This window comes from Antechinus flavipes, chromosome 3 (assembly GCF_016432865.1).
Source record: "Antechinus flavipes isolate AdamAnt ecotype Samford, QLD, Australia chromosome 3, AdamAnt_v2, whole genome shotgun sequence".
Classification (NCBI taxonomy): domain Eukaryota; kingdom Metazoa; phylum Chordata; class Mammalia; order Dasyuromorphia; family Dasyuridae; genus Antechinus; species Antechinus flavipes.
The window spans coordinates 488,285,027-488,311,080 of NC_067400.1; the positions used below are offsets into that span (position 1 = coordinate 488,285,027).

A 26,054-nucleotide genomic window follows, 5' to 3' on the forward strand; every position below is an offset into this window, starting at 1 on the left:
CTCATGAGAAGGTTGCCTTAATGGCTGTGCCCTTACAGAACACTCCATCTCCTGCTAGCACTCTTCCTATGTCCCATTGTCACCTGAGCCTTTTAGATCTCTTTTTCCCTTTGGGTAAAGAGCCATCTTCTTCAATCGGAGTTTCCTGTTCTTCCAGTAGCTAATGTCCTTTCATCTCATTATAATGAATTTCATGTATATATTGTAGTTTTAACATGCTGTAATGTAGTTCACAGAATGTAAACAGTAAAACTGCCTCTAGAGGGCAGGGACTATTTTACTTTTTTTATAGTTAGGCCAGGGCCTAATAATGCTTGAAATTATAATTTCAATGCTTGAAAAATAACAGCAGTTTAATAAATACTTGGTGAATGGTTGATAATATCAGGTAAAAAGATTGTCTTAACTAAGATAAGATTAGCATATATATGTATGTGTATGTATATATTATGTGCATAAAACATCAGCATAATTTATTTTTGTAACTTAAGAAAAAGATATTTAAAGCCAGTTTAAAAAAAAAACCATAAAATAGTTTATCATTATCAACATCCTCATTATAAACGTTCATTATCATGTATATAGTGCTTTGAAGTTTGTCAAATACTTCACATATACAATTCATTTGATATATAATGATATTAATATATTTTGGTACAAATGATCAAAATGGATTTTTTTGACAACCAGTCAATAGGCATTTATTAAAAACAATAAAAAAATAGGCCAGGAAAATGCTAAGCACTAAGAATACTGATAGAAACAGATAGTCCCTGCCCTCAAGGAGCTTACTTACAGTCTAATGGAGGATGATAACAGAAAAAAAAAAAGCTGAAGAGGGGATTGGGGGAGAAAAAGGTACGTAGCACAGTTATGAAAGAAAGTCCAGATAGTGGCCCTAGGAGGAAGCCAAGACTGGCTTTGGTGTTCTCCTTAAATGGAGGGTTTAGAAGAGCCATCCAATTAGAGACAGAGATTATAAGGGTGTAGGATGCTTCCAGTATGTGAATTCCAGGACTGAAGTGGGCTTCCAGAATCAAGAGATTTCTGAAGCATGGTAGAAAAAGTCCCATATATAAACATTAATTTGTGTATGAAAATTGAGACATAACGTACTTAGCATTTCTTGGCGGGGGGGAGAGGGTTCTGTAGATGAACTATAAGCCAACCTTGACTTTAAAGCATAGTTCAAGATGCTCCAAGACTGAGAGACAAAAAAGTTATTCCAGAAGCCTTTTTGAATGGCCTGTTGTATTCCCAGGGTACTGAGAGAGTCAGGCAGACAGGGAGAAACAGAGACATACAGATAGAACCAGAGAAAGACAGAGCAGAGAGCTGGCTCCTCCTGCCCATCATCTGAAATCTGTTTCATCTTGAAACCTACAGAATCTTAAGCTACTACTTATGTGGTTGCATGGTAGTAATTTAAACATGAAGTCCTGTTATTCAATAGAATCCCAACTGGCTGTTAAGATACATCATGGTACAATAAAATTACTGCTGCTCTACTATGGGGGTGGCAGTTATGAAGTATATACAGGCTCAGACAAACTAGAAATGCTTGATCAGAGGAACATAGATTGGAGGCTAGAAGGGACATCAAAAATTCTCAGGTGCAGGCCCTTCATTTTACAGATTAAGAGACTGAGGCTCAGAAAGTCTTGGTGGCTTGCCTAAGGCAGTAAATAGCAGAGCTGGACTTAAAACCAGGTGTCAAAATTTTTGGAAAAACAAAAATAAATGAGAGGTAATGTATAATATAGTCCCCCCCAAATTTTTTTTAAAAGAACATTTTGTAGGAGACAGAAGTTCTAGTCAAGCTTTTGCCATGCTAATTAACTCAATGATCTTGGACAAGTAGTTTCATTACTGCAGACCATAATTTCCATATCTATAAAATTAATCAATCAACAAACACTTTTCAGTGCTGTAAACCAGGGACATAAAAACCAGCTGAAGCAGTCTCTGCCCACCAAGAGGTTGTATCTAGCAGGATAGACAATTACATATATAGGTATCTATAAAATACAAAATGGATACTAGAAAAGCTGGAGTGGGCATGGGGGACTAGTTCACTGGGGAAGGAATTAGCTGCTGCGGGATCAGGAAAGATTTCATGCAGAAAGTAATGTTTGAAGGAAGACAGAAATGAAGAGGTTAGATCAAATAGTCTCTAAGGTCTCTTCTATGCCCCTAAAAGAACCAATTACACTGCTAATTTTTTTATCAGTAGTTTGCTTGTTGTTATTCCTTACCTTCTGAGGAAGAATGGCAACAGAAGGTAAGACTGGAAGAACTCTAGACAAATGCAGCTTTTTCTGCATAAGGAATCATGAGGAGATAAAGGCTAGAAAAAACTTGTTGACTTTCTCATTTGATGGAATTTTCACTATGGGACATGGACTAAACTATTTCTAAAGTACCTTCCAGACTTCAAGTTGTATATTTTATGTTCTTTTGAAAAGTGCCCAAGATCATGTTTGCTCTCAAGTATAATTTATTTTCAACATAACAAAAAAGATCCAACAAGGACCATAGAAAGTTTTTTTTAAATCTATTTCTCATTTTTCTGTTTTCTTTTTGTTTTGCAATTATCCATGATTGAATAACTGGTAATTATAAGAAGAATATGGTATTTTGACTGTTCTCCCTATAGTAACTTCAGTCCAAATCCACTTATCTTATACAATTGAATAGAGGGAAGCTAAGTAGTACAGTGGATAGAGTACTGGCTCTGGAATCAGGGAAAACTCATCTTCAAGAATTCAAATCTGGCCTCAGATACTGACTTTGGGCAAGACACTTCACCCTGTTTGCCTCAGTGTCCTCATCTGTAAAATGAGCTGAAGAAGGAAATTGCAAGCCATTCTAGCATCTTTGCCAAGAAAACCCCAAATTAGGTCACCAAGAGTTCAGTTCAACAATTGAATATCATCAACAACAAAAAAACTGAACAATCTCCAAAAATATTTCTTGACATCAGAATGCATGTAAAGATTCAATTTGTCCTTCAGCAGAAAGAATTTTGATTAAATATTAGTAAGAAGAAGATTTGCTAACTATAGCAACAGGTACTGATGAAATCTCCTTCCCCAAAAGTCTGGGAATGGTGCTGGTGGATGCAAATCTCCATATACTTGTATTTAAGAATCATTCAGCCTGTAGGAAGGGAGGGGGACTTTCCGACCTTTCAAGGTCAGACCTAAGACTGAAAACAACTTGATGAGATAGCAGCTTCCTATAGCATCTCTTATCTCTTATCTCTAGATCATTTTTTCCCCCTTAGGAAAAATATTAGTATTTCATAAAGGGACTTGCTCCATTAATCAAATAGTCAATTAATTTCTTTGATCTTTTATCAATTATCAATTATGTAGGTATTCTTCAGGACACAAAGACATAAAACATTGTTCCTGACTTCAAGCAATTTACACAGAGGCAGCATGATTGAATGAAAAGAGCATTGAGCCTGGCATCAGGAGAGATTCAAAGTTCACATCTTAACTCAAATAATAAGTAGATGTTGGCACAGGAACAAATCTCTATCGTGTAGCCTCAGTTACTCAATCCAGAAGTGGATAATAATATTTGTGGACCTACTTCAAATGGTGGTTGTGAACTTCAAATAAAAATGTAAATGTAAAGTACTTTTTCAAAAGATGTAGATTTAAGTGATTATTATGTCATGTAATAGTGTCACAAGTAGAAAAATGTGGGGAGGGAGAAAGAGAGCTCTTAATAAATGAAATTAATGTCTGTGTACTAAAAGGGTGTGTACATTTTTCATTGCCTTCACTTAGGGCAATTTGACTCTAAACAAACACACATAGACACACACAATTTATAACTAACATTTAACATTCATTTTTTTAAAGTTGAGTTCTGAATTTTCTTCCCTCTTCAACCTTCCCCCACCCTTGAGAAAGCAAGCAATATATCAATTATATGTATGAAATCAGGCAAACATATTTCTATATTTGCTGTCTTGGAAAAAAAGCAAGAAAAAAGGAGTGAAAACAGTATACTTCAATTTGCAATGTTTATCAGTTCTTTCCCTCGAGGTAGAGGGCATTTTTCATCCTGAGGCCTTTGAAATTGTCTTGGATCAGAAACAGTCTTTCACGCATTATTATTGTTACAATATAGTTGTTACTATGCACAATGACCTCCTGGTTCTGCTCACATCACTCTGCATCAATGTTCAGAGGTCTTCCCAAGAATTTCTGAAATAATCTTGTCATCAGAAATAATCTGAAAAAACTTGTCATTATAGTCACGTACCACAGTTTGTTCAGTCACTCTCCTATTGTTGGGTATCCTTTCAATTTAAAATTTTTGCCACCAAAAAGAGTTATTATATTTTTGTGCAAAAAGTCCTTTTCCTTTTTGAAAAAGTTTCTTTGCATTACAAACCTATTGGTGGTATTGTTGGGTCAAAAGGTATTCATGGTTTTCTGGCTCTTTGTATCTAATCCCAAAATATTCTTCAGAATGACTGGACCAGTTCATAAAATCTATTTAACTCTTATTTTGTGAAAGATTGAAGTAGTTTTGGTGATTTGATTTTTCAGCTCATAGTAAATCATGATTGATGAATCAGGAAAAAGAGAGGCCGTTTGAGATGACCATACTGCCACCAGCAAGAAGTAACAGTCAGCTTTATAGCAGGAGAACAGAAAGGAAAAATAAGGAACAGACACAAAAATTCAAAAAGCAAATCAGTCCAGTGCCATTTCATATAGAACAAATAATTCTGCTGTTGATTAATAACCCCAGCTTTTTATATTCAGGCTCTCCAAACTGATAGGGAAGTGCCAGCTGCTTTGCCCAATGCAAGCCTCCTCAGTATTCCTCATCACTTACCACTCTTGCCCAGGCTTGCCTCCATTTGTTCACCCATGAGCATCATTCGCCTTCCCTGTAGCTGACTCCTTCCCCTTCTTATCCATTTTCTCTACCTGATTTTTCTTCCCTATATTTAGCTCAAGTGACCAGAGTTAAAAGGAATATCCTTGAAGGCAGGGACCATTTAATTTCTGTATCTATTGATTAATTATTATCTAGTTCAGTCCCTTCATTTGACAAATAGATTAGTTGACAAACAGATTTATTGAAAATAGATTAATGACATGTACAAGATCACATAGCTGGTTGATGTCTTAGCTGGGATTTGTAACTAGCTCCTTTAATTCCAAATCTTGCAGCTTTTCACTGTACAAAGTTATTTCCCCAAATGATTAAACAAAGAGTTTAGATTCAAGCTAAACCTTGAAGGAGAAATCAAATTAATCCTCATGTTTGTTGTTGTTGTTTAATTGTTTTGGCAATATCCAACTCTTTGTGATCCCATTTGGGATTTCTTTAGCAAAGATACTGGTATGTTTTAACAGCTCCTTCTCCACTTTATGTTACAAATGAGGGGACTGAGGCAAACAAGATTAAGTGACTTGTCCAGGGTCATACAGCTAGTAAATTCCAAGATCAGATTTGAATTTACTAGTTTATTTATAATCTTCTCATTATCATTTTCAATTAAAAAAAAAAACAGCTCTTATCAGTCCATTTCATTCATCAAATGGGAAGACTGAGGAAATGAAGGTTAGAAGATTTCCTAAAGATGGCTCTGCTGCTTCAGAAGGTAGATTCAGGAAGACATCTGCACCCACTGAGTTCCACAAACTGAGTCATACTGCCTCTATTATTGAAAGCAATATGCCTAATCCACCCACCCATCTGTTCATTACACACACACACACACACACACACACACACACACACCCAAAATCTCTCTTCTCTCCTTTTTCACCAATGTTTTCTGAGGTTTAAACAATCAACAAAAGAAGAAATCAAACTTTCTTCCCCAATTTTTAGAATTTTTGAGTTGTGAATGTCCATGCTGAAAATTTAATGATCAGCTGGCCATTCACATCACTGTTTCCAGCTCTATATCTATGATCTTATGAAACCCCAGAAGACGATACTAATAAGACAGTCAACATTATAAGTCAGGTACAAATTGGCATCCACAGAACAAGCAATGTTGTGTTAACTGACACAGAAAAAGCAAGTCACTGAACCTTAGCCGTTAGTACCAAAGACATCCATGAATCTTGGTTCAGACTGCACAACCAACTTCTACACGTAGGGCAGCCCAAGACTCACTACTTCTTCCCAGTTGGCTATCTTTTCCCTGCACAGAATAGTACTAATATGAAATACTAAGGGATAATACTAAGGAGTAAATGGGGACTTAGCAGGAACTGTTTGCAGTATGATCAAATTTCTCATAGGAGTCACTGAACTCTCTTTGCTTATTGGATCTCAAAGTATTAACTATTTAATGAAAAGTTGTCTACCGAGGCTTTGTTGTTTCTTAATTGCTCAAGTGGAAAAGTAAGAGAGAAAAAAATCCAACATGCTCCCTGACATATTTATTTCTTTTTAAATGCATTTAATGGCTTCTCCTTTCCTTTATTCCCCTAGTCTTTGTTGGGTGCTTGCTCAATCATCTTCCATCTACCTCCCCACAAATTCCCACATTCCCCTTCCCCCAAACCCTCTCCACCCAGGAAAGATAAACATTTTTTTTCAAGCTTGTATGACCTTGCTGAAAGTAACCTGACTCTCCTTCTGCAGTCCTGAAAGCCGACTTGGCAGTCACTGGCTGTAAGGAAGTCTTTCATTGTGCAGACTTGCCTGACCTCTGAAGCAATATGCTATATATCCTTGTTGCATTAAAGCAAGAATGCAGTTTACATATACCAAGTCATAGCAAGAATTTAAAGAAAGTGACCTGGCTCCCTTCAGAAATCTTGGGGGGGGGGGGGAAGGAGAAGAGGAAAGGATCTATCATAAACAGTTGTGAGCTTTTATAGTCATCAGACAAGAATTAGAAATGGTGGAAGAAAGAAAAATAAGGTGAAGAAGAAACAAAGAAAATCCTAAAAAGTAAAGGAAGAGGGGGAAAAGAAATTCATTTATAACTGAAAGCTAGATTTTATCATGAAAGCTGGGTTGTTATGTTTAATTTATGACAATTCTCAAATTTAACCAAGGTCTTATTTAAAGAAAATTGAATTTAGGCATAATGGTTTCCTTTGACTTAGAAGACCCTGGCTTCATAGTCATGCTTGCAACTTCTGGCTTAGTCAAAACCAGACACTGATCTCTAAGAAAAAAATAATTTGTGATTGTTAGGGCTGAGGCTAATCACAATATAGCCATAAATGTAAATTCTGTGACTATTAAAAATTTTTGCATTTGCACATGGACCAATATTCAGATTGTTCTTTTATACTCAATGGTAGAGTTATATCAATAATAACTTGGTCAGACCAACATGCCTTGGTTGATCTTATACATAGTTCAGTAGAAATGATTGATTTTATCAAGATTGATTATGCTCCATGATATATTAACTAAACATATAATTCTAGAATCTATTTCTTATGCAGATCTAGTCACAATGGACTTTTAAAAAATAACCTGTGGCTAAAGATATGAAACCTGTTTAAAGCAAGAAAAATTCTTCATGAACTTTGGTTTTGTTTGCTCTTCAATTGTTAAGACAATTTATTTCAAACAAAATATTCTTTCTTTAATGGAGATTATGGATACATATAAATATACCTAAATTTCTATAAGTATATTTAATTTCACAAGTTTTGTATTTAATTACATAGACTTATGCTCAGAAAATTCTTTCATGTGCCAACAACTCACAACAGAAGTTTGATATGAAGTATAATTCATGAATTTCCTAAATGTTATTCCCTACTGTGAACATTAGAAAGTTCTTTATCTTTAACTATACCATATGTACTTAGGGTATACTGTGACTTCCCTTAAGTTTCATATAATACTTATTTTAAAGTATTTCTACTTAAACTTGAGATACTTAACTGTAGACACAGAGAGCTTAATGTATTTGCTCTGTGTTCTGATATATTAGTACAAAACCAGGCAGCAATGTGGGAATGAATAGTACTTTAACTACTCCTATTGATTTGATATTTAAATATAAATGTGTATATTATCATTGACAAAATGAAGTATGGAATTTGTAGAATCTCTAGATAATCCCAAAACTGCTATAAATGCAGTTTAGATTATTTTCTGAAAACAGTAGCATATTCATCAATATATTTGCATATCATATCTTTTGCCCTCATAGAAATAATTCTTAAGGCAAAATGCCCGCTTGGTATTCATGTAGAATTAATGACTTATATCTTTTAGTCCTCTGGATTCCCATAAGAAATGGTCATTTTTCCCCCTTAAGGAATACACAACTAAATGAATATCCAATTTTCCAATATGTTTTGACCATTATATTCATTACACTCAACTGCTGCAGGGATAACCTCTTCAAGTAATCCCAATATGAGTCATTCTAAGTAGACAGAATGGCCTTAAAAATATAAAGAAAGTAGAGGGTATCATTTTTGATTTCTATCTTGTGATAGTTCCATTAGCAAAAGAAGGTCCTTGTCGCTATACTTAGGTGACAAGCTGTTAGCAAAACAAATCATCTACACGAGTTATAAGAAATGAAATGTATGATGAAAAATGCTTAAAGGACACAAGTTTTTTGACTTAATACCACACTAGTCAAGGCATACTTTCCGAGTATTTATCAGTTCTCCAAAAGAGCCAATCCTTACTCTTCAAAGGTTTTTTCCATGATAATCTATTAATACAAATTATAATATTAATAGTAATACTCACACAGACATAGAATTTTAAGACTCATAAGGTGCTTTATTTACTTTGGCTTATTTGATACTTATAGAATCATGGAATTTGAAATTTAGAAGAGATTTCAGTGACCATCCAAAAAAAACTTCTGACTCTAATATAGCCAACAACTGGCTACTCTGCTTGAAGACCTCCAAGGAGGTGGTGGAGTAGAGAACTGCCACTACGTAAAGGCAACCCATTTCTATTTTGGAAAGCTTTAATTTGTTAAGGAATTTTCACAAATATTGAGTCTAAATTTTCCTTTTTGTAACCTTTACCAATTGCAATTGGCTCTGCCCTCTGTGATCAAATGGAATAAGACTAATCCTACTTCCACATGATAGTCCTTCAAACATCTGAAAAAAAGCTATCATCCTTACCCTTCCAAGCTATAATTTTTTCAGGCTAAACATGCCTAGTTCTTTCAACTATTTCGCATATGGTATGAACTCACGACCCTTTACCATCTTGCTTGTCTTCCTCTGGACCCTCTCTCGTTTCTTTTTTAAACCAAATTTGACAGAATTTTAATACAATAATCCAAATAAGGTTTGAAAAGGGCAGAGTGCAATAGGACTATCAACTCCCTATTCCCAGAAATTATTTTTCTCTTAGCAGAGGATTAAATTAATTTTTTGGCTTATCCATCATACTGCTATCTCTAAAAAAAAGGTTGAACTTTTTTCAAAATTACTACCAAATCATGCCTTCTCATATCATAGAATTGATTTTTTTGTTGCCAAGTTCAAGACATCACATTTATTCCTGTGCAATTTCATCTTATTAGATTCAGTCTAATGCTCTAGGCTGTCAGCATCTCCATTGAGACTGACTTTGTCATCAAGTGTGTTGGTTATTCCTCCCAATTTTGTGTCATCTGCAAATTTAATGAATACACTATCCATAGCACTATATGTCACTGGTAAAATTGTTAAACAGTACAGTTTAACATCAAATACTATTATCTCCATTTTGCAGATGGGGGGAGAGAACTGAACTGCTTTGCCCACACAGGTTATGGAGCCAACATTTGAGCAAAGGTCTTCTGAATTCAAATCTAGTGCTTTTTCTACCACACACTAGCTCCTCTGAAAGAAAGAAAGAAAAAAGACAATTGCTGTTGTTGATCCTATATTTCAATACACAGGCAACTAGGTGATAGAGTGGATAGAGTGTCATGTCCAGAGACAGGGGAAGACTCATCTTCTTGAATTTAAATCTATCCTCTATCCTCAGACATTTGTTAGCTATATGACCCTGGGAAAGTTATTTAACACTGTTTGCCTCATTTTCCTCATCTATAAAATGAGCTGTAGAAAGAAATAGCAAATCATTATTGTATATTTGCCAAGAATACCCCGAAGGGGATCTGTATAATTGATATGATTGAAGAACAACATTCCATCACAATTATATACCACAACTTATTCAATCATTTATGAATCAATGAGCATTCCCTTTGATTTCCAGTTTCCAATTTCTACAACAGAAAGTTACTATATTTTGTACATCTTTGTCCTTTTCCTTTTATATCTTTGGGATACAGATCTAGTAATTGTATTTATATGTAAATATGAAAATGTATGGGTATGCATAGATTTATAGCTCTTTGTACACTGTTCCAAATTGTTCTATCAATTCCACCAACAATGCATGAGTGTCCCAATTTTTTTCACATCTTTTCCAGCATTTGGAACAGAAGATTTAAAAACCCAAATCATACTTTCTATAGTCTAATGTTGTCCAGTGAAATTTTATTTCAATAACAATAAACTTTGCAATTTGACATTTAAAGCCTAACACAATCTACCTGCTTTTGAGGGGGAATTATTTTATATTAACTGGCCTAGTTTGCTTCTAAAATTGCATACTCCATCTCCTTCTGTGCTTTTGTACAAGCTGTATACTAGAATGGGGAGGGGAACAAAACATTCCTTTCTCATATCTTTTTCTTAGAATTCTTAGTTTCTTTCAAAGCTTAACTCAGGTGCCTACACTCCCTACAAGAATCCTTTCCCAATTCCTGATCCACTTTTTTAGTGCCCTATACTACCTCAGATTATCTTGCATTTATTTGTGAGCACGTATTCTTCAAAGGAGACAGAGAATATTACTCATTTTTGCCTCTATCAATTAAACAATATTTATTGGCCCTGACACAGTATTAAATAATTGAGGACAAAAAAGGAGGCAAAAAAGACAGTCTCTGTCCTCAAGGAATTCACAATTTACTATATTCAGTATATTCTTAGCATCTATCACAATCCCTTATATATAGCAGATGGTTAATAAATGTGTGTTGAATTGAATAGAGAACTAAAACATTGATTGATTAGTCTTTGTATGATGGAACAAAATTTAATTCTAGAGCACAATTCTTAGTAATTCAAAAGCAAATTGGCGCTCTTTAAGTATCTGGGGATTTCTTTCCTTGTTTCTCCCTATCCTTCCACCCCCTCCTCCCATCCTGAAAAAGAGAAAAGTTTAGAAGACAAAGTGAGGAACTCATAGTATGTTTGATATATTTACTTTCTATGTCCATGGTGAAACAACATATAATGTTAATAAATAGTGCTCTATCTTTGCCTGATTAAAGCAATCCTGTCTTTTGAATTGTTTCACAGGATGCTGTTCTCTATGGCTCACTCACACTGTTGTAATAAGTCACAGCAGCTTGGCCCTCAGCCCAAGGAAACACAAACCCCTCCTGAAGTCTTGAGCTTTCCCATGGCAACATCATAGTCACCAACACAGCAAACAATCACTCCAGGCCTTTCTACCTCTCCCCATTTAAAATGGCAAAGGATACCATTGCAGTTAGCCTCTTTAACCTTACTAATTATCATCTATGAAAAGAGATAGGGATGGGGATCCAGTTGCCTTCAACTCAGAACATGAAATGAGATCAAAGGCACAGACAACCATATGAACATTGGACAGTTTTGGTTATACTTTCACTTTAAAAGAAAAGTCAGGGGCTGAGTGTAAAGTATATTTCTTAAGGATTAATGTGCCCACGGCCCTGATTACCAGGGGGCTCTGTCTCCCCATAGCCTTTGTATGGAACTTCTTTTCGTAATGTAGTAGGGCTTTCTATCTGCAAGGAAAGGAGGAAAATGCCATTTTCAGTTTAGTACCATCTCATTTCCTTATACTGACTGACTGAGAAGCTGGAAAGACTTCCTCAATACAGTAGCCTTGCTGCCATGAGATGAAATGAGAGTTTTTTGTGCATGAAAATACAGTACTGAAATGGCTTTTTAGTTCTTTGGGAAAATCAAAAGGCATTCACTTCTCTTTTCTGATTCTCATAACATCACTAAAGGTGAAAGCCTCTCCTTAAAAATGACTGCTACAAATGCCCCAGAATAACTATCTTACCTTAAGATATAATGTTAGTGTTGGCAGTCAGGAAGGCTATTGTTAGCCTGCTCTCTGTGGGGTTAGAGAATCAAATCAGCCCAGTTCTGAAGGCAGTGGAGTAGGTTCAACAGATTCATCTCAAGTTTTCCATTTTGGTCTTTCTTAGTCATTTGGGGATAGAAAGCTGCTGTTCTTGACTCTCGTGTTTTTTGAAGGAGCCTTTGCTTTCCTTAAAAGTTTAATGCACTCTTAAATACTGGGCAATAATATAGATTACATTTGGGACTCACCAAACTTCAGAATTAGAGAGATTTCACTGGATGATTCAGATAAAGTGCAAGATTATTTGGGGGGAGGAAAGGTTATCACATGCAATTTGGGGTGGAACACATATGAACTTCCCTTACCAATGCCATTCAACACCTGTACTGAAATGTGTAGGCTTAGAAAGTTGCCTGAGACACTGAGAGGTTAAGACTTGTCCATGGTCATAGGCAATATGTAATTTTAATCCAGGTCTTCCTAATTTTGGGGCAGATTATCTATCACTACCCCCCAATCAGCCTCTCAGAATATAAAATATAAAACATCACTTTATGGATTATGGCAAGACATTCCCATTGACATTTTAAATTACGAGGAAGAAAACTCATTTGTTCAGAAAAAAAATGCAGAACTCTAAAATGTAACTTAAAACTTTCTCACATATGTATGTATATGTGTTGGGGGATGGGCTGTCTTATTGGTATGTCAGTCATGTTCTTACATAGTAATCTTTAAATCCATTCTAATGATAGTTCTTTTATTAATTGTATTACTTTTAATATTGATAGAAATTTTTCACTTGCTAGAATGTCTGTTGACATCTTATTTCCATAGAAACTGAAATCAAATTAGAATTTTTTACAAAAACAAAAAAAACCCTCCCCTTTTATGCATTTTAAAAAGAGTTTTTGTGCTGTTTTATTTTCTTCTCTCAAAAAATAATGTGGTATTTGGGGATAAAATGTTGGTATGAAGAGTGTAAACATTGTGGTAGTTCAAATGGAGGACTGAAATAAGAAAGTTAATCCTTCTCAAATTGTCATATATATGTATATTTGTGTGTATGTGTGTATAACATATACATAAATATATTTATTTATTCTTCTATTTACATGCAATATATCCTTTGCTCACTATATCTCATTGTTGTCTGACTAACTTAAAAATATGAATCTGGGAAAGAACACCAAAATGCTAAGGAGTTATAAATCTGAGTTGCCAGATTTATCTGCCAGATCTATTCATATTTCCATGCTAAAATATACATACATGATCATTTCCTGCACTGGTTATTTCCAGCTCAATATAGAAATACTCATTTATGAGTCTAAGATAAAGTACTAACCGGTTAGACTCATGTCAACACAGACTTTAAAGGAACAAAGTTCAAAAATGGTCTTGGTTTTGAGAGCTGACAATCTTATCATTAGTATGAGCTGAAATTTGGGCCCTTCCATAAACCTTCTAGAATTTTGAGAAAATTGACTCTCACTAAAGTGAGCAGTAATGAGTCTGACCTTACACCAAACGCTAGAATACCATTCTTATTTCACAATATGAAATGGCAGGACAAGGAATTTCCTCTTACATCCCGAAGTTTAAAAATGGCCTGGTATTTTAACACAGCAGAAGTGGTTTGGACTCTGCTGTTGGACTGAGAGACTACTGATCATAAGGTCTACATTCATTTTCTGTTTCTTAACTTCAAACCTAGCAGAAGGTTCCCACTAGGCAGGGAGAACAGTAGAATGTAAACTCCTTGGAGGTAGGGGCTGATTTTGTTCTTTTCTTAATTTTGTTTTTGTACCCCCAGAGCCCAACCAGAGTAGCTGCTATAGAAAAAAATGTTTGTGCAATTGAAATCAATTCTATGCAGGCAATCTGCTCAGTTCCTAGAGAAAGTATTTCTTTTGAAAAACACTTCTCAATTGTTCTTAACCTTTTGTGTTATAGACTCCTCTAGTAAACCAGTAAAGTTTATGCTTCCTTTCTCAGAATCATGTTTATAATACAGAAAATAAAAAATATATAATTACAAAGGAATCCTAACTATAGAAATAGATTTTAAAAACACAACAAATCCATATATCCTAGGTTAAGAGCTCTAGATCCAGACAGAAAGTTGAATCCAAACCCTTACATCAAGTTCAGTAAGAATACAATGGATGCTTTGAAAGAACCTTAGGTTTCCAACACTAAGCTACCTTATGTTATTTTTTTCCCTCTCAAAAATTTAATGTGGTATTTAGGGATAAAATTTTTATTTGAGAAGTTTAAATACTGCTGTAGTTCAAATGGAGAAATGACAAAAGAAAGTTTGTCGTTCTCAAAATGTCATATATATGTAGTAAATACCTATATTATATATGTGTATATATATATATATATGTCACATGTATATTTATTTATTCTTCTATTTACCTGTTTTATTTCCCAAGTCTTCCAGAATTCTAGTAGAAATTCCTTGATGATAAAGTTAATTTTTTTCATTTTGTCTTTTATGTCTAGTAAATATCCTTTCTATGTCTCCACATATTCTGTGGGTGCTTAATAAATGTTTTCTGGGGTTAGATTAGAAGTTTCTCTTTTTGTAGAGAATTAAGGGAATGACTTCTAAGGAAAAGCATTCATATTTAGGGGTTCTACACAGCTACTCTGAATCTTCATTGAAGGCTTTTTAAAGTTGATTACTCTCCCTCCTTACCTACCTCCCAGCTTGGCTCACCTCCTTGAAGCATCAGCTAAAATCCTACCTTCTGTGAAAAGCCTTTTCCTTTCTGCCTTAATATTAGTGCCTTCCCTCTGAGATTACCTCTAATTTACCCTATATATAGCTTGAGTGTACGCAATTGTTTACCTATTGTCATCCCTGTTAGAATATAAGCTCCTTGAACAAAGCATGTTTTTGCTTTTCTTCATATCTTTGGTCCTTAGGACAATCTCTAGCATATAATAAGTACTTAATAAATGCTTATTGATTTATTTTAATGGTCTAGAAAATTTTGCACACTGTTGTTAATGTAGGGATAAGATTTCAAATAGTAAAAGCAAAAAAAATTCAAACAAATAGACAAAAAAAATAGAGGAAGGCCTTCAGCAAGCTGGGTGGGTACTCTAGAAAGGAAATGGACAAAAATTTTAGAGGACAAGATGATATGAACAGTTTGAGATCATGGATTTACTGAAGTATAAATGATGTCACAAAATATGGAAGAGGTGGTCTGAAACAACTTTCCTCAAACATTTTTTGAAGGTCAAGAGGAGGTTTCTACCATTCACTCAACTGTAAATTATCGCAATGCTGATATATCCCTGCCAGCTTGAAATCTATGGATTCTTTGATCCTACTTGAGAATGTCAAATTTCATCCCAATATGACCTAAAACAATCAAAAACATGAAATTCCTGGAATCATTTTATATCTTATAAACAATATAAGTGGATTGAGGATTGTAAAACATAGGAGAAAAACAAAAAGCCCCAAATACTATGTAGAAACAATTGCTTCTTGGATAAATTATCTGAAAACCGAATCCAATTAAATAAGCATTTTAAAATACCTAAAATGCGCCAGGCACTTTTGCTTAGCAATTTTCCAGTATTTTCATTTGATCTCCACAACAGTTCTAGAAGGCAGGTACTATTATGCACTTCATTTTGGTTGAAGAAACTGAGATAATTGGAATTTAAGTGACTTTGGGATCAAACATTCATCCAGGGCCATCTCCAGATCTTGCCATTGGACCCAGATGACTTTGGAAGGGTAAGTGAGGCAGGTGACTTTGCACAGACTTAAATCCAATTCATTTTCATGTCATGGTATCAGCTCCCTGATGTCATGGACCTCTTCAAAAATGAAGGACAAACAACAACAACAGCTAGTAAATATCTGAGATTAGATTTAAATTCAGGTCTTCCTGATTCCAGGCCCAGTGTTCTCTTCATGATACCCAGTAGCTGCTTTAAGCTGATAGATACAAAGAAAAAAAAATCCAATCCCTGCCCTCAAAAGACTTAGTTGGCAATAATATATAGAGAAATAAATACAAAATATCTACAAAGTAATTTGGGGTGGGGAGAACACTAACAAATAGGGCATCAGGAAAGGGTTCCCACAGGAGAGCATCTGAGTTGAGCCTGAGAAGGAACTATGTATTTTAAGAGATTGAGGCAAGGAGGGAGAACAATACAAGTAATGGGGACAGCCTAATCATCAGTAAATTATGGGTTAGAAAGGAAGATATAAAATCTGCTACTTTGTTTCTCAGATGATTAACATCAATTATTAAGATTTCTGTCACAGGCCATAAAGTGCTATAGGAAAGTAAGGCATCACACTTTAAGTAAACATAGGTATGTAAATTTAACAGAGAGGAATCATTCCTCCTTGGGATCAAAAATTTTTATTCCAAAACTTCTACTATATTGTATAAAGTTTTCTGGGTAAAAGATCCCTAATTTTCAGCTTTTTGAGTTACTTATGTTGCTAAATAATATAGAAGTAGGGAAAAAATCCTGTAAACAACAAGGACCTTGGAAATATCATTTAAAAATTTTATTTGAATAATTTGCCTTGAGGCTTTTGTGTTTCATCTATTGGAATCTTCATTTATTTAGCAACAATGTGATCATTTGAAAAATCATAAGGTTAAAGATTTGGAGCTCAGGGACACTTCAGAGGTCATTTAATATTTTTCATTTTATAGATGGAAAAATTAAGGGCCAAGGACCCTCATGTCACTTTTTAAATTCACACAATGATCTATGGTCACTGAGATTTGAACCCCAGCATGACTACCACAGTTCTTCATAGAAGACGACAAGAATTTCATGTTCTTTATTGTTTCAGATCACACGAGATTAAGTTGAACCTATTCTATACTCATTTCATTCACTTAGGTGACAATATTGACTGAATAATAGAAACTGATGAGTTCTTTAAGACAGTTTAAAAAATATGTAGCCCCAAACAAATTATACATAAAACCTCAAGTGTTTAATCCATTGATAATGTGGAAAACCTTTTTTTTTCTCAGATATAATCAAATGAAGATATTTCACATGAGCAGATGAATAAAAATACATGTTGGATAGTAACACTGAGTTATTCAAGGAAGAGGAATTGATTTTTATGATGTTACATCAGTCTTAAAAAATGACATAACCTACCATAGTATTGAAAGCAGTGGGGTATTTAAGCAGAGAGAAGAATGGGAGCACCTGATTACTTTAGTACCTGAAGGATCCAAGATTTGCCATTTGTATCACTAAACAGCAAAATCCCTCTAAACTTTAGTCGATGACTTTCCTGAATTGTGCTAAAAAAAGTTTATTGTTCTGTGACCATAATTGTGATGAATCTTTCAGAAAGTAACATAGGTAGTCCTCAGACAATAGATACACAGTCAATCTCTGCCCTATATTGAGAACCTTTTTAACTTGGTAAGCTATATCCAAATTTGTGTCATATTGGCAAAACTTTTGAGAACCCAGAGTCACCTCCATATAGGCATCCTAAGTATAGTAGGACTTTAGTACAGTTGGACTTTCATAATGTGCTTCTTATGTTATTATTGTCATTTTATTTATGGAATATCTTATAAATCATCTTCAAAATACCTTACAAAGGTAATTGTACACATTTTGGCAGGGGTCAAGGGGAGTATAATTTTAAAAAGACAATTATTGGTGGTAATAGAGAGGAAAATAACATCCCTCACAGATAGAGTCATCATATATCCCATATTTTCTGAGTTAGTTCTGATTTCAAGAAATAAAAATGTGCTTAAAAATACTTTGCAAAAAGAGTCAGTTTCCTATGTTTTTCCACATGTTTTAATTTTTGGTTTAGGAAATATGGTCACATATTCATTGACAATCTTTTAGAGATTAATAAGAAAGAAATAAAGATGGACAAAAATGCCTCAGAGAACCCCCGAGCCAAATGGTGGGAAGTATCAGTTGTAAAATATAAGTGAAGTCAGAAATCAATGCTTATATCCCAAAGTGGACTGCTGGATTTTGTGTGAGCATGATTGCAGTATCATAAGTTTCAAAGCTAAAAGGGATCTTAGAAGTCATGGCTTTTTGGAAAAGAGGAAACTGAGTGAGGCCCAAGAAAGTAAAGTATCTGAAATGGGATGTGGATCCAGTTCTTCTTGATTCAAAGCTCAGCATTCTCAGACTACTCCAAGAAGTGTTCATAGATGGTCTTGAATTCAATATCTTTATCTAATAATGGGAGCAGTGAGGAGGCACAGTGGATAGAGTGCTGGGCCTGGAGTTGGGAAGATCTGAATTCAAATCTGATTTCAAACACTTAAATCAAATATGGCATCAAATCAGACATTAACTGTATAATCCTGGGCAAGTCATTGAATCCTGTTTGCCTCAGTTTTCTCACCTATAAAATGAGGTGGAGAAGGAAATAACAAACCATTACAATACTTTTGCCAAGAAAACTCCAAATGGGATCAGGAAAAGTAGAGCATGACTGAAATGACTGAATTACAAAAATCTATGATATGAATAGTGCTTTTAGATTTTAGAATCACAATATCTCAGAATCAGAAGTTTGCAGAATCTTGGAATCTCTGAATTGAAAGGGCTTTCTCATTACTTTTGCCTTTGTATTTTGCAGATGGTTTGTAAGATAGTCTATAATAAAACAATACTATTAAAAGAAGCACACTAAAGGTTCAACTATACTGAAGTCCTAATATATTTAGGATATCTACCTGGAGGTGACTCTGGATTCTTAAAAACTTTGCCAGCATGATACAAGTTTGGATGTAGTTTACCAAATTAAAAAGGTAGGGCAGAGATCAACTGTGTATGGTTGTCTAAGAATCACTGAACCCAACTGAGAACCTATCAAGAATCCGCTCTATAATATCCTTGACAAGTAGTGACCTAGCCTCCATCTGAAATCTTCTGATGAGAGGTAGCCCACTACCATCTGGGCTACTTTTTCCAAAGCTCTAAGTAGTAGGGATTTTTTTCCTTCCTGATAAGTTGTCTGACATTGGGCAGGTCCCCTGACACCTCAGGATCTCTTTCCTCTGCCATCACACGGTGAGGGACTAGATGCTCTCTATGGTGCCTTCTAGCTCTTGAGACTCTGAAATATCCCCCTTTTCCCAGTGAGAACAGGACCAACTTGCTTCTCATTTCCTCATACCTTGAATTTTTTTTTTTTGAGGCCTCACCCTCTCCCAGACAATAACAACATCCTTCCTGTGGGTTAGTGACCAATGCCACATCGAAGAGGCTTAACAAGCACTTTACACAGCTGCACCGTCACTTCGTTTTCTTTGTTTCTAATCCTCCTGCCAAGATAACCTAAAACACAGCATCCCTGTACAATGAGCAGATTGTTTCAGCCCCCTCCCCCTTTTTTCCTTTTCCATGCTGCCTCCCAAATTCCTGTCCCGAGCCAACCACAGTTGCATTATTTTGCTGAGAAGATAACGCTAGACTGCTTTTGCACTCAGAATAAGTATTTGGCATGGAGACAGCCTTGTCCAGTATGGGGCCAGAAGGGGAAATCACCATGGGAGTGGCAGGGACAAAGCAAATAAGGGGAGCTCCATCCTCCCGGAGTATCCTGTGGACCAGAACGGAACCAAAGTAGAGAACTAGTACTAAGGTTCTAGATTCATGCTGAGGGCAATTTCACAAGAACTGTTTAAAATATGAATGTTGATCCCGTAGGATGAGAAGGTCCCACATTCTAGTCTGTTTCTCTGAAGTCATAAGGGAGTAGAAAATAAAGTTTATAAATGTTTTCTGTAGATAAGGTAGCAGACAATTTGATAAACCGATGAAAAATATGGCAATAGAGGTAAGTGGAGGGGGGTAGGGGTTAGTCTGTCTTCTACATTGAGACTATACTTGTACACTAATATATAAGTTAAAATTTTAACCTCATCAAATTGATGCTTAAAAAAAGTCACAAACAGGCATAGCCTTATAAAAATATGTACAGCAAGCATCTGGTCCTCTAAAGCTCTGATTCCTGCAATCTTATGGAAGAGGAAGAGTCCTTGGAAGAGTACTTCTGGCCTCTTGAGAGAGGAGCAGTAGGAAACTACTTTTTAGCAAGCTAACACCTCTCTGGTCAGAAAGGGGTCAGTAGCAAGCACTAAGTCCCATGTGTTTTCCACCTTTTCCCTCAATAAAGCCAACTATAACATTGTTTTTCAATCATTGGTCCATGCCAATAATTCATGGTATATTTTTACTAGTCTTCAAAACTTTTACTACCAAAGAGTAAAACTTGTAAAATTATTCTTTTCCTTCTCTCACTCCTTCTCTTTGTCTCTTACGCCTCCTGGTCTCTGACTACCTCATCTTCAGCTAATAATAAGAATAAGAAATATTATATCTATATATCTATATATATATTGCTTACTATGTGCCAAGCACTTGACCTAAGTTCATTATTATCTCATTTTATCCACATAATGATGCTGAGAGATCAATGCTATTATTATCTCCATTGTACAGATGAGGAAACTAAAGTTAAATGAATTGCTCATATTCACTCAACTATTAAGTGTCTTTTTCCAAATTTGAACTCAGTTCTTCCTGACTCCAAGCCCACTGCTCTATCTACTGTATCACCAAGTTAACAATGTTGCCTTTCCACATCCTGAACTCATCTGGACTAGAGCTACTGAGGCAATAGAAGGTTGAAGTAATTTTCATCATAGAATTTAGGTGTTTCACTAGGTTTGAAATAGAAAATAGTTAATGAGTTTAAGAAAAATAGTTAATATTTAAAAAATAAGCAGTAAATAATATATATTTTTTAAAAATAAAAAGGGAAGACTGTTTTCTATCTTACATTTCTAGGTGTCTCCATTTGGATGTTCACCCTGTACCAAAAAATCAGTACTGAATTCAACTTTTTCCACTCTAAACTAGCCTTTCTGCCAAACTTCCCTATTAATGGCACTATCATCTGACAGCACCATCATCATGCCAGTCACCCACGTTTGAAACCTCAAAATCATTTTTTACTTACTCACCATGTATAATCATTTTCCAAGTATTGTTAGTACTATCTCCCCAGCATTTATATGTGTGTGTGTGTGTGTGTGTGTATTGTTTATTATATATATATATATATATATTTTTTTTTTGCTGAGGCAATTGGAGTTAATTAATTTGCCCAGGATCACACAACTAGGAAGTATTAAGTGTCTGAGATCAAATTTGAACTCAGGTCCTCCTGACTTCAGGATTGGTGCTCTATCTATTGCATGATCTACTTGCCTTCCCCAACATTTCTTATGGCCATGTCCTGCTCTCATGAGCCCCTAGTTCAAAACTTTATCATCTACTACCTTGAATGTTGTTAACAGCCTCCTTCTTGGTCTCCTTTGTAATGGGCTGAGGCTTGAGTTGATGCACTGAGGTCCCAAGCACACGAGGCTAAATAGTAATTGGACCATACTCTATTAATATATAAGCTTGGAGAAAGAATGGCCCCCGCCCACTCTTTGTGCAAGTCCTGATGTGTTGTATAGGAAATGACGATTTTGGTGGGTGGAGGCAGGGGAGTGGAAAAGGAAGGGGAAGGAGAAACTGCTTGCATTGCCATTGCCATGGCCTTTCAGCTCAGATCCCCCTCTGTTAGCTGGCTTCCTGTCGCAGCTGCTCATATTGCTATCACAATCTTTCTTGCCCATATTGCTATCGCAATCCTTATTCACCTCTTCACTTCAATAAAGATTGAAGATTTTTCCCTTAACCTGAATTCCTGACTCCTGCTGATTTTAAATTCGCGGTCATTACACTCCTTGCTTCCCTCTCTGATGTAACCTTCACAGAGCTTTCCAAATTATCTTTATAAAACAGGGGTCTGATCATGTCACTTCTCAAAACTCTTCAGTGGCTCTCTATTGCCTCTGCTTTTGTAGACATGTTCCTTCGCACACTGCTATAAACAAACCAGACTTCTAAGCTATTCTCCAATTTCTACAACTTTTGCTTCTGTCTTTCTAACACAAGCTATATTCCTTGCTTGTAGGACCCAACACTCTCATATATATCTTTCTGAATGCTTCCCTTCATTCCAAACAGTTCTAGGGTCTACTCATTTGGTATTGCTTTCCCTGAATGCCCAAAGCTAAAACGATTCTACCCCCTCTAATTTTCCTATATTAACATTCAATAAACAATAATGTAGCAAATACAATTTATATATACCAGGTGCTGTGTTAATTGCTGGGAACACACACACACACACACACACACACACACACACACGAACAAAAAACAAATAAACAAGGAGCTTCTATTCTAATAGTGAATCCAACACGCCAAGAACCATACGCACAAGATCCACCAAAATCTGTCTAGATCTTCCTTCAGCCATCCTGTCACATCCTCCTTTGTACTGTATTTGTTTGTTTACATGTCCGATCTTCCTCAGGAGAATGGAAGTTTCTTGAGGACTTTGCCATTTTTATCTTTATATTCCTGGTGCCAAGCACAGTGCCATGCTTCACAAGGTGCTTAATAAATGTCTGCTGAATCGAACTGAATTTCCATGCTACCATGTCTCATTGAATTAATCATATTTTACCTTTTACAGTGGTTCTCAACTTTTATCTTCTCTACTAGATTGTATGCTTCTTGAAAGAAGAGAATTTGTCTTATTCATCTTGCTTAACATTTCCTTCTGTTTTGTAGACATATAGTAAGTATTCATCTCATGAATGAATGAATTCAATCAAGCCATAAGAATGTCTATACTAGATCAGACTTGGAGTCTGCACAGTATTCTGTCTGTTTGTCAATGGCACCTCTGAGGGTAGGAGAGCATGGTTGTTTTACTTCATGTTTGCCTCAGAGATTAGGGAGATCCAACATATATATCACCATTTTTGTTAATAAGCTAATGCTATTCTCTGTGGACTTTTCTAAATATTTCTTGAGAATATATCTGTTTGGGGCAGCTAGGTGGCACAATGGATAGAGCACCAGCCCCAAAGTCAGGAGGACCTGAGTTCAAATTTGACCTCAAACACTTAATACTTCCTGGCTTGTGATCCTGAGCAAGTCACTTAACTCCAATTGCTTCAGAAAAAAAAAGAGAATATATCTGTTTGACTTCTATATGTAATTTCAATCTGTCTCACCTCTTGGTGAACAAGCAAATAAATGGATAGAGATTTGTAGAAACTCTTTGTCTCACTCCTCTTTATAGGATATGGGGTTCTTTCCGTAGAAAGCAAAATTTATATTAATGGGTATAGAGCTATTGATGGCACAATTAGGAAAGTGACATAAAAGAACTGGGGAGACCTGTGGCAACAAAGTATGGATACTTGTTGGAATCCTACTGTTAACTCAACTTGAAACAAGGTGATAACTCAAGGGAGATATTAGAATCCTAGTGTTAACTCAATGTAATTGATACAATGCTTGCGTTCACACCTTTACTCATTGGAGTTCACAAGTATGGGACATTCACAAAGTTAATTGTGTAACTTTGTGAATTCACACCTCCCTTGAAGCTCTTAGGGCCAGAGAGCACTCTGGGAAGAAACCCATAATCCCTCTCTCTCGTATTGCACAATTCCTCTCTCTCATATATAAGAAACAGACAGAGGCCCTCAGACAGCGTTCAGCTGAATTACATTGGAAAGGAGCACTCTGGGCCAGACACAGAGCACTCTGGGAGAGCCAGAAGCCCTCTTTCAGAGGCAAAACAGATTCAACTTGGTGCTGGCTCTGGAGGCTGAAGAAAGCAGAGGCAGAAGCAAAGAACAAGCTGCAAGAACTCTTAGAACCAAGCAGAGAAAGAGGCTTCTAAGAAAAGCTAACCAGGCTATATTGGAGATTGAGAGCCAGAAGCCCTCTCTCTGAGACAAGAAAGATGCATTCCATTTTCTACTTGGCTGGTTGGAGGACTGAAGGACAAACCTTTGGATTTGGAGACATTCGGAGGGATATCATATTATATTTATTTAAAAGAAGAAAATCACATTTTGGCGCCCCACGTTGGGTGATAAAAGTTCAGATCTTTTATTGTTTCCAGTATAGCCCGGTTAGCTTTTCTTAGAGGCTTCTCTCCTTGGTTCTAAGAGCTCTTGCAGCTTTGTCCTTTGCTTCTGCCTCTGCTTCCTTCAGCCTCCAGCCAGCACCAAGTTGAATCTGTCTTGCCTCCGAAGAGCTCTTGCAGCTTTGTCCTTTGCTTCTGCCTCTGCCTCCAGCCAGCACCAAGATAAAAGTTGTAATGAATCTTCCTTGCCTCTGAGAGAAGGCTTCTGGCTCTCCCAGAGTACTTTGTGTCTGGACCAGAGTGCTCCTCTCCAATGTAATTCAGCTGAACTTCCCTCTGCCACCAGCCAGCCAAGTGGAAAATGGAATGAATCTCTCTCTAATTGGGCCTCTGCTTTCTTCTTATATATCAGAGAGTGGGATTATGGGTTTTCTCCCATAGTGCTCTCTGGCCCTAAGAGCTTCAAGGGAGGTGTGAATTTGGATATCTCATACTAAACCCTGAAATCTCCCAAACATGTGAACTCCAATGAGTAAAGGTGTGAACACAAGCATTGTATCAATTAGTTCTACTTAGTACCTTGTTTCAGGTTCTGGCCCAAAACATCTTCTTGTAAGATCAGATCAATAATCTATCAACTCTAATGAGTTAGCAGTTTGTAAAGATTCCAACAGATACTGCCAATATGTCCAAAGGCAATGGCATCAAGGATACCAAAATCATCTAATGTATCATTTACAAAAGCAGCAACAACTTCCCACAGGTGAGCGTTAGCTTGATGAATATGTTGACGGAGCCAACACACCCATATGGCACAATGACTTTGGTGTGAAACTACTCATCCCCTACGTGACTATGGAGTCTAATAACTAATTATTTACTATTACCTAGGATTATAGCTCTTGGGGGTTAGAGCTTTCATAAATTTAGTATCCATTAAGAAAAAATTTATTTCCTATTATTGATCTTAAACCAAGTCTACCGGGCTTCTCTAGAAGTCATAGAGTCCCTAGAGCTTCCATCCCAGAATTTGATGCCAGGATTAGACATCTAGTTGCCACTGCCGATAGAATGCTAGACCTGGAGTCAGGAAGATTTGAATTTAAAAGCAGGCTCAGGCTTATTGTGAGGATAAAATGAGATAGTATTTGCAAAATGCTTTGTGAACCTTAAAGTGATATATAAAGGCCACCTGTTACTATTATAGATGGAGACTTTAAAAAAAGCATATTACATCTCAGCTTTTCTCTCAAGACTGAAGATCTAATCTTTTTAGTCTATGCTTGTATAAAAGTTACTCACTCTAGGGGGCTTTTCTTGCAGAACACAACAGGTTTGATTGAATCAGTCTTCTCTTTCTTAGTGCCCAGAAGGCTGTTCAGAAAAAAAAAACAGTAATATTATCATTCCCTGATGATATTTGGCCCAAAGTCACCCTGTCATCTTATTTGAATGATGCTGTTCATCAGATATCCCAGTAGTCTGTCTGAGTTAAGAGTATTTCTGTGAGCAAGCCTTCAGAGATTTTGGTCTTGTCAGTGCAGGATTAGCCTCATAAGCCATCTTTATGACCAATTTCTGCACAATAGATGAGACCAGCTGGGCTATTGATCCAATCTGGGCATTAGGTTGGCCCAAAGCACCAGGTCAACTTCTGTTGATCTAGTATTTTTCCATCATGTAAACATTGCCTTAATCTTACTTGGGTAGCAACTAAGCACTGTGAGATTTCTTTTAAAAAATAGTCAGGGAATTTCTGGGTTTTTTTTTTTTTTTTTTTTTTTGACTTAAGAATATACTCATGGTTAGAGAGGCCCCTGAGATATATCCTTGGGAATTTCCTTTTACTTTCTAATTCCGAGGGTAGAGAATTTGCAGCTTGTGAAAGAGA

At 36.0% G+C, this 26,054-nt stretch overlaps 1 protein-coding gene across 1 annotated transcript in view; it reads right to left on the reverse strand.

Annotated features, from left to right (window-relative positions):
• Window positions 1–26,054, reverse strand: part of MAML2 (mastermind like transcriptional coactivator 2) — a 414,851-nt gene that overhangs the window by 352,123 nt on the left and 36,674 nt on the right. The window lies entirely within an intron of this gene.